The 17,998-nt window shown below is 45.0% G+C and overlaps 1 long non-coding RNA gene across 1 annotated transcript; it reads left to right on the top strand.

The window, feature by feature from the left end:
* Positions 1-10,722: 10,722 nt before the first annotated feature.
* On the top strand, positions 10,723-14,023 carry LOC147111455 (uncharacterized). Its single transcript, XR_015079834.1, has 2 exons — positions 10,723-11,129; positions 13,617-14,023. It is a non-coding gene; the product is annotated as an uncharacterized LOC147111455 (long non-coding RNA).
* The last annotated feature ends 3,975 nt before the right edge of the window (positions 14,024-17,998 follow it).

A 17,998-nucleotide genomic window follows, 5' to 3' on the forward strand; every position in this document is an offset into this window, starting at 1 on the left:
AGCTACAGGGAGGGCGGCAACGTCTCGCCTTCGCGCCGAACTGCGCATTGTAGAAACACAGCCCAGCAGGCTGATGAGCTGGGGCGGCGTCTGTGGGGGATGGGCGCCTCATGGCGGTGCAGCACTGCTGCGTTATCGCGAAAATTTTGTCCACCTCTGCCACGAGTGCCGCGCAGTCTTCCACCTCGGATCTGGCCAGGGCAGCTTGCACCTGCTCAGGCAGCTGGCTGAGGAATAGTTCACGGAAAAGGAAGCATTCGGTTCTGAGCCCAGGAGTGTGAGCATTTAGCTCATCAACTCCGAAGGTTTGGAGTCCCCGAGCCCGGGCATAGCGAGCAATCGACGGGCGCACTCCGATTTAGTGAGCCTGAAAACTTGTAGCAACCGCGCCTTGATGGTTTCGTACTTGCGCTCCGTTGGAGGGTTCTTGAGGAGGCTGATGATCCGCGAGGCAGTCGAGCCATCGAGTGTGGAGACCACATAGAGATATTTGGTCTGATCCGCAACGATGTCCCTCAGGGCGAACTGGGCCTCGACTTGAATGAACCACGAGGTTGCTTGCTGCTCCCAGAACAGCGGTAGCTTCAGCGAAACGGCGTTGGCCTCCATGTTGTGTTCTTTTAGCAAAAAACATTCACAAAAAATGGGGTCACCAATGTAGGAATCGTTGAATTCCGAACTAATAACTGAGGTCGACTCAGGAGATCAAACAAACAGGTCTTTAATGTAAGACTAAATGAGTTCAAACCGTTTGTTGAGATCGATAGAGGAGAACCACGAAAACAGGTCTTAACAAGATGGAGATTCCACGAGGACTGCCTGGGCAGTCACGTGGTTTGCGACGTGATGTCATCGCGTTTGCCTGCATTTTCCCACGCTCTTAAAGGGGCCACGCCCCGTACATACAAACACTATATACAAAACACAGTAATATCTAACACAATGGTACCGGCTTAGGCTGGTGTTAGAACATCGTTAAAGGGAATTATATACAGTTGCCCAGAGTCATTCAGTGGCTCCGCCACACCAGCACTGATCCTTGTGGAACACCACTTCCCATCTTCTGCCACTGTGAAGTTACCCTTTACTCCTACTCTCTGCTTTCTGTCCTGAAGCCAGCCAGCAATCCATTCTGCTACTTGTCCACTGACCTTGCATTCTCTGACCTTGTTCATTTGTCTATTACGGAGTACCTTATCGAAGGCCTTTTGAAAATCCAGATAAATTACATCTACTGCATTACCCTTGTCTACTCTCTCTGTTACCTCTTCAAAATGTTCAATAAGTTTGTTCAAGCAGGACATTCCCTTTTGAAATCCATGCTGACTATTCAGCATGGCACAGTGTTTGTGATTGCAGAAACAAGCTAACCTCTTCACCTTGCCAAAGTGACAGTCCTGTTGTTGGGGGTGGCGTGTGCCCAATCAGCTCTGCCCCTGACTGTCTCTGAGCGGTTCGAATCGCTCCCACACCCCTGGGTTCTAGACACCGGACTTAGGTACAGGCGGCGATACAGAAAATAGTGTAGACAACTGGTTTGGTGCAAGAAAACCGTAATTTTTATTAAAGGCACAATAAAGTCACAACACTGAGAATTACTAGGATAATTACAGGCATATAAAATTACACTTATTTGGGAATGGGGAACACATTAAAATCCCCCTACCCTTGTTCCATCCCCAATACCTAACTAAATTAAGCTATGAGGGGCCAGGGATTTATGCTCACCAATGGGGTTTCCTTGATAATCCAAAACCTGTTGATCAAGCCGGTTGTGGTTTTGGGGTTTGCTCTTGTTGTCCTTTGGGGTCTGCCGTCGTCACGTGGTCACAGGGCACGGCGATGGTGTCGTCTGTGTAAAGTACCCTCCTTTTTCCTCCGTTAGAAATACGGTGTAAAGTCTTTACTCTGGGTACTTTACTTTGCAGGAATGGTTTTTCTTCTGGTGGTGGTTTGGTCGCCGACGGCTTTGTTGCGGTTGAGGCCCGGTTGGCGGTTTATATTGTCACTTTGATCTTACTACCCATGCTTCAAACGCCAGCTTATAACTAGGCCGGAGTGTGTACTTGCTCGTCCCCAACGTTTCCTTTTCACTGCCCTTCTCTACCTTATCGGTTTTTACCGTTCATCTCATCTCATCTGCCCTTCTCTGCTTTATCGGTTTTGCCATTCGTCTCATCTCATCTGCCCGTTTGTGGCCCCGTGTGTCCTGTGTGTTTTCGAATTCGGGTCCCATTCTCCTCCCGCGTTTTGCCCCTGGTGTGGTAATGGGCGTCCTCGGTGTCGAGCAGCGCGGGCAGGGAGAAGAGGGCCCGCGATGAGGCACGAAGCAAGAGCAAGAGGCAAGAGAGAGCTTGGCTACCGGTGGGCCTACAATTATACTCGGTTCTTCACCCCTTATCTGCGCGCCAAATCAGGTCAGTTCTTTGTCTAAATTTTGGCGGGCTCGTCTAAAGTGATTACAGTCATCCACTCTAACAGCTTTTGGGGCGTTGTATCCTGGTTTAATGGCTTCAATATCCTGGCTGTTTGTTATTTATGAAACTTAATCGCCTTTTCCTGGCTTGGTAGCTGCATTGAGCTGTTACCGATTATGTATGCAAAAAACTAATGGCCTCAAGATTAGGTCCATCCTGACTTGATCTGTTCCAAGATGAAGAATGCATATTCTGTGTTTACCTAGCTGTCCGGCTTTACAAAGTCTTTCACAGATCCATGCATGTTAGGTTTTGTTTCAGGTTTTGAAAGGGCCTGCCTTTTGCAGGGCCTTGCTTTTAAAATCCTGTAGGTTTTGGTCACGAGGTTTCAGAAGTCATTTTGGGGACCCTTTTTAATAACTTGTCCATTCAGGGTCCCTTTATCCATAACTTTCGGGGAATGTGGGAATTTTGAGAACCCTACACTGTGAAGAAGTTCAAGCCACTTGAACCAGACCAGGATTCGAAACGATTTGCTGTAAAAACGTATAAGTATTCTCACTTCACAAAATCTGTAACTGCACATCCGTAAACAAATGTTCAGGTACGCTCCTTGCACTCTTGACAAAACGTCCAAGAGTTTAAAACAAAATGTCAGGGTCTCAATCTGAAATATGTGTAACTAAGCTTTTTCAGCAAAAATAATACACAAACAAATGGTCAATTTGTTAAATTTGGTTAATGTTGGAAGAATGTATGGCTTTGCAACACAAGAATGGAAAAAGGCAGCCAGAACATTCACCTGTCCTGGCATTTAGAAAAAATTAGCACTGCAGCACCACTCACTGGATAGGCTCGCTTACTGCTGCCTATAGGCCAACATTTACTGTTCTCTAAAATATTTGATGGAGATAAATACGCCACATAAATACTGTGGCAACAAGAGCAGCTCAGAGTTTGTGTATTCTGCGGCGAGTGTCTCGCCTCCTGACTCCCCAAAGCCATTCCACCATCTACAAGGCACAAGTAAGGAGTGTGATGGAATACTCACCACTTTCCTGGATGAGTGCAGCTCCAACAACACTCAAGAAGCTCGACACCATCCAGGACAAAGCAGCCCACTTGATTGGCACCCCATTCACCACCTTAAACATTCACTTCCTCCACCATCTGCGTACCGTGGCTGCAGTGTGTACCATCTACAAGATGCACTGCAGCAACTCACCAAGGCTTCTTCAGCAGCACCTCCCAAACCCACGACCTCTTCCACCTAGAAGGACAAGGGCAGCAGGCGTATGGGAACACCACCACCTCAAAGTTCCCCTCCAACTCACACACCATCCTGACTTAGAAGTATATCGCCGATTCTTCATCGTTGCTGGGTCAAAATCCCGGAACTCCCTCCCTAACAGCACTGTGGGAGTACCTTCACCACACGGACTGCAGCAGTTCAAGAAAGCGGCTCACCACCACCTTCTCAAGGGCAATTAGGGATGGGCAATAAATGTTGGTCTTGCCAGCGATGCCCACATCCCATAAAATGAATTTAAAAAAAGATGAGTTTAAGGGGTTGTAACGACCAATAACATGTCATTCTATAGTGGACGCTAGGTGGAGCCGTAGAGCTGTATGTATAAGACTACACTACCCAGCTGTATATATATTAAGACTACATTACCCATGAGGCACTAGGCTACCCAGAAGGCAACAGTCAAGATGGCAGCCTGCACACAGGAGCACACATGCAGCATTGCTACAGATACTGTACCTAGAGAGCGTGTACTGAATAAATGACTAGCTAGAAGCTAGCTGTGTTCATAATAAGAATGTCTATTAATTAATGAACATAAGATGGTACCAGGGTGGTGAAGATCTGCCGAAAATTGTGAAAAGCGACATGGAGAATTTGAATCCACCAGAGCGTTTGAATCTCACAGAAAAAATCGACTACAATTGGCAGACTTTTAAACAGCAATTCGAACTCTACATTGCAACCACCGGATTCGGTACGAAGCCAGACACAAGGAAGATAGCTTTGCTGCTTACGGTTGCAGGCCCACAGCTGATAGAGGTATTTAATACATTTGTATTTAATCCAGTGGAGAACAGAGAAAAATTAGAAGATGTGCTAAAAAAATTTGATGCACATTGCTCTCCCCAAAAATAAAGAGACGTATGAAAGGTACATCTTCCGTTCTCGGACACAGCAACAAAATGAGACTTTTGTTAGCTTTATAACTGATCTGAAACTGAAAGCACAGACATGTAATTTCTCTGAGCTGAAATCATCCATGATTCATGACCAGATTGTGTTTGGTATTCATGATAAAAAAAGTCCGGGAACGTCTGTTGAGAGAAACCGAACTAAATTTGGAAAATGCGGTGAAAATATGCCAAGCCAGCGAGCTAGCTCGAAAGCACGCGAAGACTTTCAGTGAAATCAATAATGATGCGATTGTAATGAGTGATAATGCTGCTGTCGGTGCTGTGTCCTACAAGGGGAAGAAACGTGGGCAGAACAGAAATGAAAAGCAATCGGAGGATGAAATTTTTAATTGTAAACGCTGTGGTTACAAACACCAGTTAAGACAATGCCCAGCGTTTGGAAAAATGTGCACAAAGTGTAATGGAAAGAATCACTTTGCCAAACAATGCTTTTCAAAAGTAAAAACAACGAAGGGGCAACAAGTTAATGTGATTGCGGACACTGACGTAAGTGAGAGATTTTTTGTAGGAATGGTGTCATGTGGCGATATCAAAAAAGATACAGAAAATGTGCAGCCCTCAGAAATGGACAATGCTGAACATAAAGTCAATGCAGTAAAAGTGGACAAATGGATGATCCCACTGCAGATAAATGGAGCATTAGTTACATTGAAACTGGACACTGGGGCAAAAGCAAACTTAATCAGTATGAGTGACATAAAAAATATGAAAGAAAAGCCCAAAATACAGAAAAAGTCAGTACTACTGAAGAGCTATAATGGACAAAAAATAGATAGCTTAGGTGTATGCAGACTTAAAGTGACAGTCAAAGACAAAGTGCATCATCTCATGTTTTCTGTTGTGGCTGAAGGACTTGATTCGATACTAGGTGACAAAGCTTGTGAAGACTTAGAACTGGTCAAGAGAGTCTACCGTATAAACTGTGCCATAAGCAGACCAGATGACTCAGGTGATGAAGCAGAGAGCCCATCAAGGATGAAAAGGCCAAAGGGTATCCATGTCTTCAGAAAGCCTAGTTTCTCCAAGAAGAAAGAAAAAGACTTTAAGGTCAAAGAGAAGCCAAAGGAAGAAAAGCACAAAGAGGAAAAACACAAGGAGAAAAAGTCCAAAGATATAACCGCAGCAGATGTTGTTAAGCAGTGGAAAGAGAAAAAGAAAAAGAAGAAGCCTGCACCAGAGCAGGAAGCAGTTCCGGTGGATACTCCTTCTTTCCTCAGGCCAATCTTTGGTGTTCCATTAGCCGAGGCTGCTGAGAGGACTATGCTGTATGATGGGATCCAGCTGCCAGCAGTTTTTCGAGAGTGCATTGACTACATTGAGAGTTATGGCATGAAGAGTGAAGGAAACACTGAAACCCTCTCCAAGCAAAGATCACAATAAGACCTCGATCTATACAAGAGCAGATTGATGACAATGCCGCAACTGCATCTTGTCATTCACCACCAGAACAATCTCATGAAGACACATCAGACTTACCCGTGTTGAGAAGATCCACACGTGAAGTAAAAGAGCCTGATAGACGTAATCTTTGAGTACAATGTAAAGCTTTGAAAATGTGTTGACTGTTTAGAGCACTAACAAAAGTGTTACTGATATTATCTTTATTGTTTTCTTGAAAGTTGATTGATATTGATTTTGTTAAACCTCAAAGAAAGGGGGATGTAACGATCAATAACATGTCATTCTATAGTGGACACTAGGTGGAGCCGTAGAGCTGTATGTATAAGACTACACTACCCAGCTGTATATATATTAAGACTACATTACCCATGAGGCACTAGGCTACCCAGAAGGCAACAGTCAAGATGGCAGCCTGCACACAGGAGTACACATGCAGCATCGCTACAGATACTGTACCTAGAGAACGTGTACTGAATAAATGACTAGCTAGAAGCTAGCTGTGTTCATAATAAGAATGTCTATTAATTAATGAACATAAGAGGGGTGATACAATTGGTGGAAATATTAAAGGGATTTGACAAGGTGGATAGGGAGCAACTCTTCCTTCTCATCAGGGAATCCAGAAAAAGGCAACATAATCTTAGTATTTAAGAAAATTAATAGCACATCCAGAAAGAATTTGAGAAAACAAATTAAACTACTCAGAAAGCCAAAGAGTCAAAGTTAATTGGAGTCTTTAAAAAGGAGATAGACATTTTTTTGGGAAGTGTGGCTATTAAGGGATATAGAGAAAAGGCAGAGAATTTGGGTTAAAAAGATGAAGGCCGCGATTTTGCTGATCTCGGCTGGACTGTGACGGGCCTTGGCCCTGCTGCTAGCTCCATCCCGGCCTCCGAAATGACTTTCTGTTGATGGGGCCTGCTCAGCGTGTTTGCCAGCCAATTGATGGAAGCGGGTCTGATGACATCATTTGATGATGCGCCATCAGCCAGCTTCCTTAAAGGGACCATGGCCACATTGATTTTGACAGTTCTGCTGTCAGTGTTATGCAGCATTGAGGTGCTGCAAACACTGACAAACACTGCACAGATGTGCAGGACAACACCCAGGCTCTCCTATGACTCCCTGCATATGCTTATGGAGGGAGTCACAGCATGCAGGGAGGTTCTCTTCCCTTCACCTGGGCGAAAGAGACCTCCCCAGGAGATCAACACAGCCTCGTTGCACATTGCACAGGAGGATACAAGCAGGGATGTCATCAGGAGGACCAGGTTGCAGTGGCGCAAACCTTTCAATGATCTCAGTAGATCACAAAATATTACTGCAAAGCCACACTCAACCTCATTCTGCTGTGCCACTCATCACATCCCCATCATTCTACCTTCCCTACCCTGCTCCTGCACATCCTTACTCACACCAACTTACCTTGCACTTCTACCCATCCCTCTCTATCTACATTATCACTTCCCCATCTCACTAGTCACCCCTCACACTCTCCCTCATCCTAGTGCAATCATACCAACTAACAACACACAAGGGTAGGCACTTTGGTGTTTTAGCCAATGTTCATGTAAAGTTTCTGTTAATGTTGTGTCAAACATTGAAATCTTTATTTACAACACTTTGCGTTCTTGGACAGATTTATGTGAACCTTTGGAAGTGGCTTAGTGAGTTGTAGTGAATGGCGAGACTTAACGGCACACCTGCAATGGTGATGAGTGTGAAAGGAATGGCTTGGGCATTGTAGGATGATTTATGTTGTTGCTGTGGGGTGGTGCCAACCTGGTGCATCATGTGGCAGCCAGGGTGTACATCATCAAGTGAAGTAAATCTGGCCATGGTGAGACCCTCCCTGGCGTCCCGGGCAGCAATGTGGTAGGGTGCTGATGCCCTCTGTCCTGTGCAGCATCAGGTGATTGCAGAGAAGGTTGGTGTTGTTGTTGGTGCTGCTGGTGTGCCTGGTGCTTCTGGCTGATTGTGGTGGGATTCTGAGGACCAAGGTGAAAGAGTTTCAAGGGCACCCATGCTGATGGAATAGATGGCATGTGAAGTAGAAATGACAGAATGTCAATGGTGGGAGAGGTAATGAGGTCAGACTGGATGGAGACTTGTTTAAAGACTTGCAGCAACCTGAATCTGTAGTGGAAATACAGTTTAGAGAAGCTAGTGGTTAAGGGAACATTTCTCAATCAGCTGGGAGCTTTGACTTGACATTTGAAGCTGTCAACTCATCAGCTGATTCAATGGCCACTGACCTCCCACCTCAGCTTCACAGACGAGGGCTAGGCACGGCGGGAAGCCGGTGGGCGACCTGCCAAATACAAAAATCTGGGGGAAAAAACCATTGATAAGTGGCTGTAAACAAGCCAGTAATGATTTTAATTGCCTCCCCAATGATTTTAATTGCCTCCCCCGCCGCTGCCTGTCAGGCCTGCTCAGCGCTGGCAGACCCGACTTCGGGAAAGTCCAGTGTGCGCGTCAACCCGCTGTCAATCATTTAAAATTTAACAGCTGACCGCCGCGCATCCTGTCCGCTGAGCGCTGGCAAAATTCTGGCCAAAGTTGCCATCTCAACAAGTTGTTGGATCAGCTCAATGGGCCAATTGTCCAATCCCCGTTTCTATATTCCTATGATCCTGCCCTAACAGTCAGATTCACAAAAGTTTCAAGAGTGTGAATTTAACCAAAAATTGAAATATTGGAGATGAGGGAAGTCTGATACAAAAAGAAGAAATGTTGGAGCAGGTCAGGCAACATCCATTGAAGAAACACAAATCAGTTAACGTTTCAGATCTATACCCTTCCTCGGATCCGAAATTTCAATACGTTGTTTTTACAAATGTAAAGTGCACACTTTGAATTGCACTCTTTTCATAAAGTGAAAGCTAGCCTTCATTTGCAATGGAGATTGTCACAAAGTTGGTATCAGAGGTGTAGGAAGCAACTGTCTCAGTCTTTTACAACTGATCTGATCCTGAATCTTACTTTTGAAACTGTTCATCTTGACCTTGTGTCCTGACTCTGGCAACTTTCTTTTTTCAGTTATGAAACACGCACAGCATTAAACAAATAAGATATGTTATTGACATTTGATAGGTTTAAGACTGATAGCTATCAAAAGGAATCCATTTATCTGAGAGCCAATATAACTATTGTAAAAAAAAAATCAATGTAAGACAGCAAGTTAAATCTGAGCTATTATGTCCGGTAAAGTTAGCACAGTGAAAAGGGGTAACCCAGTTTTCTCGAATAATCATGGAAAAAACATCCATTTGGAGTTAGTGTGTTTTCCAAAGCAAAAGTCAGTTTAAGTTAAAATTAAGGTGAAGTAAGTGAGTTAAAGTAAAGCTGCTCTTACAGTTTAATGGGTGAATACACCAACCAGTGTAGCACTGAATTATACAGACAGGAATGCTTTCGGTTTGATCCCCAAAATACACTGATTTAGATGATCTCGGCTAAGATGGCTTTAAGGGTGCTCCAGTTTGCCTAATTGTCCTGGTTACGAGGGACAGTCAGCCAGGGCTCCCGTGCCTCACATACATCTGCTGACCCCTGCTGGAAGGTGAGGTGTGTGTGTGTGTGTGTGTGTGTGGCGCATATTTTGTGCGAGCATGTACACATGTCAAGTAAGTACAGGATTATGCCTCCCGCAGTCAAACAGCCACCGACGAGGCTCGCAGTTGAACAATGGCCACCCGGGGGAGTATCCGGAGGGGTCGCGACCCCTGTGAAATCATACTCAGAGCAAATATCAGCACCTTCAAGAAAGAAAAGGGAGAAAAGGAAAGAAAGCTGAAAAACATAAACTTTTTATTGTACTTTTAATATTTATAGGATAAGGTGACAATGCACTGCACTTCATTAATGTTGAATGCAATGCAGACAAAAATAAAACTATTGCTAAATACGTTACCTGAGATTTATGGACACTATGGATGGAATGCTGGTGCTGTTAAGTGATGACATGTTTCGTGTAATAAATAATGTTAACAAATGTGAGGACTCTGTCCATAAGAAACTCCGATCTATAGGCATTTTAACATTTAAGTTGGAGTCCTGGCAGATCATCACTCAAATGGAGACTCACAACCTTAATGCATCATACAACTCCATTTATGGGTTTTTTCCTGTAATATTCCAAATTAATATCTATTGAAGGTTTTTATTTTTAACATGGGCCTGTGCTTTGAGTATGTCTGTGATCTTTTTATGTGGACATGTTCGAACAGGAGGGTTGACATCATAGGGGAGGCAGGGCTGACATCACAGGGGAGGCGAGGCTGTCATCGCAGGGGAGGCAGAGCTGACATCACAGGGGAGGCAGAGCTGACATCACAGGGGAGGCGGGGCTGACATCACAGGGGAGGCAGGGTTGACATCACAGGGGAGGTGGGGCTGACATCAAAGGGGAGACGGGGCTGACACCACAGGAGAGGCAGGGCTGACATCACGGGAGAGGCAGTGCTGACATCACAGGGGAGTCGGGCTGACATCACAGGGGAGGCGGGGCTGACATCACAGGGGAGGCGGGGCTGACATCACTGGGGAGGCGGTGCTGACATCACAGGGGAGGCGGGGCTGACACCACAGGAGAGGCAGGGCTGACATCACGGGAGAGGCAGGGCTGACATCACAGGGGAGTCGGGCTGACATCACAGGGGAGGCAGGGCTGACATCACAGGGGAGGCGGGAGTGTTTATTCTTTGCCCTTGCCTTGGCTTTAAGATATTGTTTCCTGAATAAACGATTGGTTTATTTGATGGGTAATGCCTCAGAAATGTTTTTGTTTAGATGTAAAATTAGTCCAGCCGCAGGTGATCATTCATTCTTACTTGAGTGAGGTTACTTGCCCGTGCCCTTAAGCTAAACCGATCACGGCAAGATCCATCACCTTTTCAGAACTATAGCTAATATTGCGGTTTATCAACTCCACAGAGAGCCAACATCTCAAGGTTCCCATTGAATCACGGAGCTACTCTCTGCTTGCCTCAGCTTATTTCGTCCACAAATGCATGGGAGTGGCTCTACTGTTAACCCTGTACCTCAGCATTCATTACCATCTTGGACATCAATCCAGGGAAGGTCAGTATAACCTCAAGAACTCTGGATTTTAAATGACTACGTTTGTTACCAAGAGTAAATATCTCGGCTTTCAAATAGAGTTTTAAATATCATGGGTGAATTATTGAGGGGATTCTGGGGGTCAGTGATCATCTTGGGACATGACTGCAAGTGCCCACAAAAAATTTGCGAAACGGATTGAAAGTATCTACATTAGCTGGCTGCCCCCTGGTATAAATAGAATATTTATTGAGTATCTATTAAATGTATCTATTCACCTTGTGGGGTGTCTGCTTCCTCGTCAAAACTTTCATGTAAAGCTTGTTCTAGTGGGTGTAATGGGGGAAAAATTCAGTATCGCCCCGTTTGGGGCACCATTATCGGCCGTGCGCAAAGTTTAGCGCCTGGCGCTAATTATCACCTCCGACAGCAAACTTGGCTTTTATCGTCCCTGGAGGTGATTGGAGCACTAAAGCAGGCGCTTCACGCCTGTCTTAAGGCGCAAAGGCCGAGGAGCGAGGCGCTACCTCAGAGCGCTGGCGAAGCAAGGAAGGGCAAATCAAAATAAACCTGCAAAGTGCTGGTCAGTACTCAAAACTCCTTCACACAGTGTTGAATCTCTCCAGAAGTCTCTCTCTCTCTCAGAATGCGTGGTGCAAAAATGTCACCGACAAAAAAAGGCAGGAAGCGGTCGCCTTTAAATAGCGCTCCCCTAGTCCCTTTCTGACAGCAAAACGCTCCCCTCAACCTGTCGTTGCTAGCGGCAGGCGGTAAGGCATGGGGCGCCACTCAATATCCGGTCCGGGGCACTAATGGGGCGTTGCGCACTCGACTGATGTCACGATCTGCCGGCGCAGGAAATTGTGGCTGTAGTGTTTAGCGCCGCTGCAAAATGTCTAGTTAATTTCACGAGCGGCGCAAACATCGCCGCTCCCGGACACTAGTTGCTTTGCGCCCCATTAGCGCCCTCTTAAGGCGCTAACCACTGAATTTTCCCCCCATTATCTATTAAGTCAGTAGGTGGTGCTGTGATAGGAGATTTCAAATGTTAAGTGTGTTTTGCCTTGCTTGGCGCTGGTTCACCCAGCCAAGTGTCCCACACAATAGGTGTGATTGTACTTGTAAGAATTTTATAGATAGTATGGGTGTGTATCTTTACAATGAATCAAGTTTGCCTTTCTCTTGAATTTGTGTGGGTTTTGATATTTTTAAGAAGGACTCTGCATGTCCGTGTTCTTGTATATCACTCATGCCTGGTGTCCCCTCCTACTCCAGTTTCTTGACTCACTCACTGGCCTCCAGCTGTTTTAAATTTGGCATCAACATATCTTATTTTTGTATAATTATGTTAAAAATCACCAGTTAGGCTCAGTATATTAACAATTGCTTATTGGACTTTGATGTAAGCCCCCAAAGTGCGGACCAAGTGATATACAAGGTCGACGTCACCGGCTTGTTGAAAGAAAGACAGACCCAATAATTAAAGAATTGGTGGCCGCACGTACAGTATCAATGCAGAACCGAATGGCCTTAGATTACTTATTAGCTAAAGAAGGAGGGACTTGCGCCATAATAGGGCCAACATGTTGTACTTACATCCCAGATAACTCAGAGGAGATTGAGAACCTCGCCAACCACATACAGGAAGCGGCTAGGAAAACTGAAGACTCCCCCACCTCCTCCTATTTCGATAATTGGAGATCAGGATGGTCGGGGATGTTGGGCGCCTCAGTGATACAAGGCATAATGATATTCCTCATGATTGTTATTACGATATATTGTGTATTTTTGCTGCTCCGGTGCCTCGGCACCAGAATGAGTAAAGCCGAAATTGGTGCCGTGAAAGAAATCAAGCCTAAGGAGAGGCAGGTAGAGAAGTTAAGAATGGAAAACTCCCCCGCCTCTCTAAGGCAAATGGTGTAAGATGGGATAGGAAGCCCTGAAATTACAAGGGATTAATTGGGCATGGTACTTAATGACCGGGCCGGCCAACCGTAAGACGGGGGTGGCAGAAGGAGAGTGGCGGAAGAAGGGTGGTGAATGAGGATTGATGAGTGATGACAGTCTCGAATTGGTATGTTACACACCCAACGCGGGAATGAGAGACAAGTTTGAGCGGAAAGCCTAAACCATTAATGCAGGGTCTAAGGGACCCCAGGAATGGTTACACCGGAAGGAATGCAGAAAGGAAAGACCACCATAAAGGAAAGACCACCATAAAGGAAAGACCACCATACCGCGTGGGATGAAGGCGACCTCCAAATTGATAGGATATATACACATGTATAACCTAGACTGGTAGAAGGCCAGGGAGTGCATGCTCTGGCAGACACCAGGAAGTGGAAATACATGTTGACCTGTATTGGAACAATTGTCCAAAAGGTCAAAAGGGGGGACTGAAGTAAGATATTAAAATTGGGCATAACAGGGCAGGACAAACAGGATTCAATTGCAGCCACAGAATATTTAAAGATAAAATGTATTAATTACTTGTATGTTTAATTGCAGAAATGACTCTACCAGTTTGGAGAGATGAAACTTACAAAAAGGTGATACTGGTATGAATCATTTCCAGGAAACTGAACCTTACAGAGGCAGAAGGAGTATGACTCGTTTCTGGAGAAACAAAACTTAGTAGGAGCCCGAAGGGGAATGACTCATTTCCAAGAAATCAGCAGACCAGCATGACTCATTTATAGGGAAAACAAAACTTATCCTATATGTTACTCTGCATGAATAAGACACTCCCAGATAGTGATTAATGTATAAACTTTTAAATCGATTGGATCTCTGAGGAGGTATGGCTTGTAAAATGTGTATAACTGTGTCTGCTTTGAGAGGCTCGTTGGAGTTTTGGTCTTGTGTAGGGACACAAGAAGTTCTCCCCAGGCCTGAATAAACCATTTTGACTTCAATTATTGGGTCTGTCTTTCTTTCAACAAGCTGGTGACGTCGACGTTGTATATCACTTGGTCCGCACTTTGGGGGCTTACATCAGACTTCCTAAAAGTATTAGCAATCATTTGTTGGACTCACCTAATATATTAAACAATCTTAACTATTGATTGGTATGTGGAGGAGGAGAAATTCAATGGCAGCAATTCTATGCCAAAACCTTTCAGCTGCTCATTTTCTCTTAATCCTCCTCTGTGTTCCCTCCCCAACCATCTCTCTTTGCCTTCGCAATGCACTCCTTCCTTTGCTAACCAGCTCTTTTTCACCTCACCAGCCCTTCTTTTCTACCCCTCCCTCCTCCACCTACTCCCACCTTTCTCACTCCTCTCCTTTCCTTCCCTTTATCACCTTCCCCATGTTCTCCTTCTGCTCCTCTTCCCTCCTCCCCCAGCTCTAGCTGGCTGAGCTTGCCATACTGATGTCAGTGATTGCAGCAGTGTGGCCACTTTCTCTGGGCTCCTACCTCATCCTGATGTCTTCTGTGGCTTTCGATTATCTTGCTTCCCATCAAACCCCTTTCCCTGAGCTTCTAAATCTCCTGTGGCCTGCTGTTCTGGTCTATCTTTCTCATCTCCCCTCCCCTCCCCCTCAGCCTCTAACCTTCCTGCACCTTCCCCTCCACCCTGGCTTCTACACTGCTCTACCTCTACTCTACCTACTCTAGTTTCCCTGTCCCCCCTCTCTCATAACTTCCCTCTCTGTCTTCTTCTGGTCTCCATTGTTGTAGGCCTCCCTTGACCCTCATGCGAATATGTCCCGTCCCCTAGCACTATTTGCCATGAAGTCCCCACTTGGATCTGACTCCCGTGTGTAACATCTGATAACATCTAGTAATATGCTAAAAGTCTTGCATATGACATGCACTTCCTGTAAGTGTCACATACTTCCTGTAACTTTCCCTGTCACACTCTCCTGTCACACTTTGTTGATAACACGTCATATTCTCTGACTCACTGAGAAATGCCACAGAAGATCTGCTAATATAAAAACAGAAAATGCTGGAAATGCTCAGCAGTTCAGGCAGCATCTGTGGAGAGAGAAACAGATTTAACGTTTCAGGTTGTTAACTCTGTTTCTCTCTCCACAGATGCTGCCTGAACTGCTGAGTATTTCCAGCATTTTCTGTTTTTATTTCAGATTTCCAGCATCCACAGTATTTTGCTTTTGTATCTGTTAATATATTCTACCTGTGAACAGACTGTAACAACCAGTTTCAACCCTGCCAGTCTTGGTTTATGCGGTTGGGTCTGATGCATACAGCCCCTGTAGGTGTATGATGCTCTATCCAAAAGCAGCCACAGAATAAATAAAATATCAAACAGGGTACCGCTGAGTTCCACTTAGATTTCATACCGTGAGCAGTATTGTTTAGCCCACGAGAAGACACCGACCATCATTGACTTATATGGAATAACTTTTATTCCTGAGTCAAGGTTGTGGGTGCAAGCCCCACTGCAGACACTTGAGCACAAAATCTAGGCTAACACTCCAGTGCAGTGCTGAGGGAGTGCTGCACTGTCAGAGGTGCCGTCTTTTGGATGAGACATTAAACCGAGGTCTCGTCTGCTCTCTCAGGCAGCCGTAAAAGACCCCATGGCACTATTTCGAAGAAGAACAGGGGAGTTCTCCCCGGTGTCCTGGCCAATATTTTTTCCTCAACCATTATCACAAAACCAGATGATCTGGTCATTATCACATTGCTCTTTGTGGGAGCTTGCTGTGCGCACATTGATGGTTGTGTTTCATACATTACAACAGTGACTATACTTCAAAGTACTTCATTGGCTGTAAAGCGCTTTGGGATGTCCTGAGAATGTGAAAGGTGCTATAGAAATGCAAGCCTTTCTTTATTTCTCAGGGGCATCTCATAACAGCTGAGTTTTTGAACAGGAAACAATTGTTTCTCTTACATCTACGACAACTACCCACTAAACAACAAATAGTTCCTTAGCAACCTCACTTCTACCAATGAACTTGCCAAAGACATGAGAATTAAAATCACCAACTGTTAACTTGTGAGGAAAGTTGCAGCATCACCTTGATCTACCTAGTTGATTAATTGTACTGTTTCCCATCTGGCAAAACGTGAGCAAGTTTAGCTTTTTTTTAAATTCATCTCTTGAGTGTCAGTCATAAATACAGCTGAATAGAATTGAGCTGAATAGATTTTATTTGAGAAATAATGATGGGTGCTCTGGGTTCATGTGTTTGGGAAATAACATAGACAAAAAAATCACTGTGACATTTAAAGTCCCAACAGTGTCGCTAAAATCTGTTTCCCCTGAGATGAACAAATTCTCAACTCGTACAGCTCCTGAATCTTTCAATATCTTCGGGCTGTGCTGTTAATCTTTATATGAACCTTAGGTGCCTTTCAGCAACTCCATCTCTGGGCAGGCAAGTAGCTAAATCTTCATGAATAATGTGTACATTATATGGTATATTTAGACATAGCTAAGGATAATATACTGAGTAATGACCCATTAACATCTACAGGCATGGAAAGTTTCCAAGCACTGACGTTGCTAGAATCAGGAAAGTCTATCAGCAATAAAATGATGCTATTTCTTAGCCGTGAAATTCCTGTGGCATTGCACACAGACTTTCAATGTGACGCCTGTCCAATCGTAAAGCTGGCATTGCGGATTGGCCACCTTTGACGGAACCATCTGATTTCCAATTCGATTGGAAATAAAAATCGAGGTGTTCATATAAGGGGCAACTGATCTACTCGGAGCTCCGACACGGCAAGAGAGCCCCAGGTGGGCAGAGGAAACGCTTCAAGGGCACCCTCAAAGCCTCCTTGAAAAAAGTGCAACATAGAAACATAGAAGATAGGAGCAGGAGTAGGCCATTCGGCCCCTCGAGCCTGCTCTGCCATTTAATGAGATCATGGCTGATCATCCAAATTCAGTACCCTGCCCCTGCTTTCTCCCCATATCCCTTGATCCCTTTAGCCTTAAGAAATATACCTAACTCCTTCTTGAATATATTTAATGAATTGGCCTCAACTGCCTTTTGTGGTAGAGAATTCCACAGGTTCACCACTCTCTGGGTGAAGAAATTCCTCCTCATCTCAGTCCTAAATGGCTTACCCCTTATAAGGATATCCACCGACACCTGGGAATCCCTGGCCCAAGACCGCACAAAGTGGAGGAGAAGCATCCGGGAAGGCGCCAAACACCTCGAGCCTCTTCACCAGGAGCAAGCGGAAGCCAAGCGTAAACAGCGGAAGGAGTGCACGTCAACCCAAGCACCCCACCCACCCGCCCCTTCAACCATTGTCTGCCCCACCTGTGACAGAGACTGTAGGTCCCGCATTGGACTCATCAGTCACCTGAGAACTCATTTTTAATGTGGAAGCAAGTCATCCTCGGTTCCGAGGGACTGCCTAAGAAGAAGAAGAAGATATTGAAAGTGACTTTGCCGCCGCAGTCCCCTCCACATAGCAGCTGACAAATGTTCAAAAATATTTTGGCTGAAAGCTTACTTTGTTAATAGTTTGTTGAAGTACATAGAGTACAGAGAATATGAACGGAATCCTTTGCCCAAGTAGAGAACAAATGAAATGGGTTACAGTACCAATAAAGCAAGTTCATGCTGGGAAGAAGGGAATAGCAGAAATAGAGCTATGTTCGTTTGTTTTAAGTGTAATGAATAATAAATGATAAGGAGGAAAATGTTGCTTTAGCTTGAAATCATGACAATGGATATTTAACTATTACTTTGTTTTATTCATTCACAGGATGTGGGCGTTGCTGGCAAGGCCAGCATTTATTGCTCATCCCTAATTGCCCTTAACTGAGTGGCTTGTTCAGCCATTTCAGAAGGTAGTTAAGAGTCAACCACATTGCTGTGGGTCTGGAGTCACATGTAGCCCGGATCAGGTAAGGACGGCAGGTTTCCTTCACCTAAAGGACATTAGTGAACCAGAT

The sequence above is a fragment of the Somniosus microcephalus genome, chromosome 10 (assembly GCF_052327205.1).
Source record: "Somniosus microcephalus isolate GS21.2 chromosome 10, FLI_Smic_1.0, whole genome shotgun sequence".
In the NCBI taxonomy this organism is placed as follows: Eukaryota; Metazoa; Chordata; class Chondrichthyes; order Squaliformes; family Somniosidae; genus Somniosus; species Somniosus microcephalus.